At 45.0% G+C, this 5590-nt stretch overlaps 1 long non-coding RNA gene across 1 annotated transcript; it reads left to right on the top strand.

Annotated features, from left to right (window-relative positions):
- Positions 1 to 1255: 1255 nt before the first annotated feature.
- Positions 1256 to 5087, top strand: LOC148221602 (uncharacterized). The gene is made up of 3 exons (XR_015807743.1): positions 1256 to 1335; positions 4568 to 4687; positions 5065 to 5087. It is a non-coding gene; the product is annotated as an uncharacterized LOC148221602 (long non-coding RNA).
- The last annotated feature ends 503 nt before the right edge of the window (positions 5088 to 5590 follow it).

The following is a 5590-nucleotide window of genomic DNA, read 5'->3' as shown; positions in this document are numbered from 1 at the left end:
GGCTCTCTTTCGGATGCCAAAAGCCTCCTCCTAACTGGTCTCAGGAACCCTGGGAGGGTGAGTGTTGTTTCACAGGAAAATTGGGCAACTCCCCATGTCCAGTGATGCTGGGCCTGGGCCTGGGCTTCTGCCTGCTAAAACTCAGAACAGACCAAGTTTTTTTTCCGGTTTTGTTTAACAGCGAAAAGGACCGCTATTCATGTCCAGAGCCATGTTCCGGCCTTCAGCTTGACAAAATTACAAATGGAGCGTGGTTTCTCCCAGCCCCAAGCTGCCACCACTTAGAAGCCTGGCTGCCTTTGGGGTGCCGAAACCCTCCTCTGTGCACATCTCAGGAACCCTGGAAGCGTGAGTGTTGGATTCGCAGGGAAAAGGCCATCAGATTCTATCCTGGGGCCTGTGACCAGGAGCAGTCATCTACATGTTAAAATTCCAAATGGAGCATGGTGTCACCCAGACCTCAGCGGCATCCAGCTGTGACCCTGCTGCTCTTGGAGTGCCAAAAGCCTCCTCGTAGCTGATTTCAGGAACCTGGCAAGGGTAAGATTTGTTTCACAGGGAAAAGGGCCAGACTTCGTGTCCAGGGACCTGTGCACCAAACCAGGCTTCTGCCTGCTAAAATTCCAAATGGACCGGGATTTCTCCTGGCCCCAAGCTGCCACCACCTGTAACCCTGGCTGCCCTTGGAGTGCCGAACGCCTTCTCCAAACTCAATTTGTCTTTTTGACTTCTAAATCGATTTTAAATTATTTTCAGAAATGTAATTTCAAGTAAATTGTTCTGATTAATATTTGATCTTTGTAACTTTATAATTTACCTCTTTGTGTAGGGTTGGCCTGTTCATTTTTAATTAGTTTAGTGGAGGGGGAAAATGTAAAATTTTCCACTGCAGTAGTAATGGAATAGTACTACAAAATAGGAATAAAATACTAAGTACAAATGTATTTTTATACTGATAGAATTGAGGGCTAATATTATATTAAATCACATTGAATTTCCTAGCATCCTAAACTGCTGGAGTTGATATAATAAACGTAGAAAAAAGGGACATGCTAAGCATGCCAAAGCATACCTCATATTTGTAGGAGATTCTTGCTTGTAAACGTCTCCTGACACTTGCCATCTCTGCATGTGTTCTTTACATCTATTTTATTTTCAGAGGAAGGGTCGCACGCTTCTTGGTGTTTTCAATTGCACCAGAACTCCCGGTAGAAGTCGAAGACTTAGATCCGATATCCTGGAACCTCTAGTTGACACTGAAACAATTAACACGAGACTGGGCTGCTGTGAAGGAATTACTCCAGGATGAGGAGCTCTTTTTTGGTCTTCAAGCAGGTAGTAGTTTATTTTGTAACACCTAAGACTCTTCTTAAACATTTTTTTTTTCTAACAGAGGAAAGTATGTAGTGTGACTCAGTATATTTGAAAAGTATTTTTAGTGGTTTGTTAGGTGACATAGTGATCACTTCACTTTTTGAAGTAATCTGTATTATCATAGTGGTATTTTTCTCAAGTATTTTGCTTAGAAAAGTTAAATTTCTCTGATCAAGTGTGTAGAAGTCTGTGAGCCAATAGCTCCAGCAGAACTCCCGGGGCTGCTTCTTTGGGATGTAATACGGAACCTAGCGATATTCCTGCTCTGCAAACGTGGGAGGGAGTGGAACGGCAAGTGGTGAAACTTGACTGCTCCTTCAATCCCAGAACACCTGGGTTTAAGTTCCATCAGCCAGAGGATGGAATGAACCCTGGTGCCAGCCATCCTGGGGGCACTGGACTGCTGTTACCATCTTCTCTATTATCTTTTGCATGATGTGATTCTCCCTTGATGAGAGAAGGCAGAAAATGTGGTAGGAGGGGGAGCTCATTTCGTTTCTGTGGACTCCAGGCTTGGGGCAGCTGCAGAGAGCTTTGGTTTCAAATAATACTGCACAAACACAGTGAACTTGAACCTCTTGGGCACTTTTGGATCCCTCTGTGCCACTCCTTCTCTGATACTTTACCTGCGAGGTGTGGGCTCAGAAGCACCTGCCCCTCCTGGATGGGTTTTTGTTGGGAAGGATGAATTAGGGAAACCTTATAAGTACGAGTGCCTAGCAAAAGACTTTGAGAATATGGAAAATATAAGCAAAATAGAAATGATAGCAATTTTCGACTGTGTGGCTGAAAGCTACTGAATGCCTGAAGGCCCCTTTGTTTAGATAATGTTAGATGCTGAGAATACCAAAAAGCAAACAGACATCCTCCCTAGACATGCCAGGAAGGGTCCCAGATAAAATTGAGAGATAAGAAAAGCAGTAAAACATGGTAATATAGTGATTCCTTTCGGTTGCATGCAAATGTTAGAGAATTTGTATCTTGTATTAGATTGGTTAGTGGAAATTAGAATATTCAACATAGATTTATTGTATTGTAAACGGGAAAATATCTCTCTTACTCTCTTACTCTCTTACGCTCCCTTCGCTCTTGCTTTCTTACTCTCTTCTCTTACTCTTGCTCTATCCCTCTCTCTCTGTCCTGCTCTGAGCTGCAGCTGTAGTTCCTAGCAGGGCCTCATATATAGCCACGCCCTATGAAATAAACTGCAAACTTCAAGACCAGAATACAGAGAGCGCCTGAGTTTGTTCCGACCATCCCAACGCAGTAATTCCCACAGGTTTTTGCAGGTACAAATTTATTTTCTTAGAGAAGCCATTGGGTGTAATAAAAATCTATGGAAAACAGGTGGTTGGTACACTAGCTGATAGTAGGTCTTGGGTTTTTCTTCTTTTCTTTAACTTTTTCTTAAGAGAACCTTTAAACTGGAAAACTGAAGGGGGGTGGGGTTGCTTCTCATTTTTTGAAGAATTGCTGTGGATTAAGGTATGTCAAGTGACACCACCAAAATAAGATTGGAAGAACTGAGTTTCAGGACTCTGCACTTAATTCTTTTAATGTGTTTGTGTGGGTGCAGGAAATGCCAAATCCCAGAGCAATTCTGTCTGTAACATTAAGTGCAACATCTTTAAAGCCAAGTGCTCGGTGTGGGGTTTTCACCTATGTTTTTATGGTCTAAAGGCTTTTCTTGAGCCCCAAAAGCCACAAGGAACTTGCCAGAAGCAGGCCTTCATTGCATAGCTGGGATTTCAATTTGCTCTTGGATTCTTCCTTCCAATCTTCTCCTGGGTTCTTGTGCCAGCAGAGGTCCTCTGACCCCAGAGCCATACAGGGTGTCTGTTGCCTTGATAAATGGGAATGAAGTTGGCCGAGTCTGTCAGGAAAACAAAAATATCCTGGAGTTTGTTTGGCCAAAGATGGACCATGAAGATGTCTGTACTAGCGGTGGGTGTGAGTGCTGATCCTTTTGGGTTGTGTGGTGCCCCTGGCCCCTCAGAAGTCAGGGCAAGGCTGAAGGAAGGAGGGAAGCTGCCAGAGCTGCAGGTGGGGACAGTATTGGCTGTTTCAAACTGCTTGGTGCAGAACTAGAAGAATAGCTTTCCTCCTTTCTCTCCATCACTGACCAGAATATTAAGATGAAGCTGCGCTAAGCTGTGTCTTTTGTGGGTTGTTGTTTGGTTGGGGTTTTTCTGGCTTTTGAATGTATTTCCAAGTGGTGCAGTGAGGAGCAAGTTGCTGGGTTACATGATTTCTGACTGACATATCACAGAAATGGGCATCTGTGTGTGCATGTGCTTCCTAGCAAATCTAGATGTGATGTGGAAATCCTAAGGGAGGATTTCCAGCCTTGACTACATGTGACACAGGCTTCTGAAAATGGAACTGACCTTGGCAGAATAGCAGCTGTGAAGGGAAACAGAACTAAAATACATGTAAGCAGAAAAACCGAATGAAGTGGTACTTCTTGGTCCTGCGTGCACTTTGTGCCACTGCTTGCTGTGAACACTTGGTGTTACAGCTCAGTGTAGGCCACTTCAGTGTTTGATGGGTTTGATTTTTGTGGTCAGTTAGTTCCTCTAAACAACTCCCCTCCTTTACTGGACACATCCCTGGAGTGGGACCAGATTCACCCTTACCCTGGAGGAATTCTCTGCTCCTCTGGAGAGGGGATGAAGCCAAGGGTTATGAGCAAAGGAAAACAACCAAATCGTGGGCATTATGTCCTCGATGCATGCAGCACCATGTGTTTTCCAAGTTCCCAGCACTGATGAATCTGAACAAGAAAATGCCTGTTCCTTCACTTCTCCAGCTCTCCCCCCACACCTCCCCTGCTTCCCTTGCTCTTATCCTTGGTGTGCCAAGGTCCTGCATCTCCCTGGCTCTCCAGATGTAGCTCACCTTGTCCTGCCTGTGGCTGATAAAATATGGACCCAAGATGCTTTTTACCAGTAATCCATTATTTTAAAGAAACAAAGAGCATACAATGTGGTCTTTAGGAAATACATCCAAATAAGGGACTCTGCTTTTCCTGTAGTTCTCTTTCCTGTTTTCACCTGGGCTTGAAGGATGGGCATGGCCTGTATTTATCATATGAAAGTGATGTTACTAAATTTGTCCAGAAGTTTTGATTATTATTATTACTCATTTTCTGATAGAAAACAGTCTAATTTTGCCTTTCCCACGTTGTTTCCAGGTGCTCCCCAGGATGGATATCTGTGGTCTCAGACCACAGTGATTCCCTAGGAGGAAGGGGAGCCTTTGCCTCACCTGCACAGCTCAGGTGGATGGGACAGAATTGGTCTGGCCTGACAAGGTATGAACATCTGTCTGTGTTCTGGAGTGCCTTGAAACCTTTCTCTGTCAGGTTTTGGAGGGGTTTCTCTTTGGGATTTCTTGTGATGCAGCACCACGGGTATCCCTTTGTGCAAAGTCCAGTGCTAAAGGATTGAATAACGGACAAGTGGGGTCTGGGATGAAAATGGTTCTGTTAAAATTAAGGAAAGAATGCAATAAGAAAAATTAGTATCCTTTTAATGTCTGAAATAATTAGGAATAAAAATGCTGGAGAAGGGCACTCTGAATTGGTGTCACCTGTCATGGATAAAACCCCACAGTGAGCATCAGAGCAGAAGTGTGAGGGCTGGAATCCTTCTGCAGTGGACTTAATTTTCTTTTCCTCCTCTCTTTCAGGACAGGAAAAATCATTACACTCCTCCCATCATTGCCAAGAGCTGTGGTGTTTGAGCAGCCAAAGCCAAGAGGCTTCAGCACCAGAGGTCTGTGCCTAGAGGGCTCCTGGTCCTGCCCATGATGTGGGGTAACTCAGAGAATGCAGGGATCCTCTTTTTCTCCCTGCTGGGATTAACTGCCTAGGGAATCTGGGATCTGGGTGAAACTCCAGCTCTCCTGGTGTTCAGGGGTGCAAGGTCTGAGGGACTGCGCTTACCCCGTGGCTTTCCAGTTCAGCAGGAAAAAGAGGAAATGGAGTGCCAGAGCCATGTCCCGTCAGGCTGTGTTTCCCTCTGAGGAGAGAGAGACTGGGCTGAGGTGAGATTCCTGGGAGTGCTCGGATGAGCAATCCAGGGAACAGGGAGCTTGGGATTGCCGCTGCTGCTGGAACCATTGCCTTAGGTCTGCTCCCTTTGTGCCTGTGACAAGTGGGATTGGTGCTGGAGAGAGAGGTGCTGTTAGGAACAAAAGGTGGAATGAATCCTCT

The sequence above is a fragment of the Sturnus vulgaris genome, chromosome 20 (genome assembly GCF_052056855.1).
Source record: "Sturnus vulgaris isolate bStuVul1 chromosome 20, bStuVul1.hap1, whole genome shotgun sequence".
NCBI classification, from domain to species: Eukaryota; Metazoa; Chordata; class Aves; order Passeriformes; family Sturnidae; genus Sturnus; species Sturnus vulgaris.
This window is presented reverse-complemented; position numbering and strand designations above follow the sequence as displayed.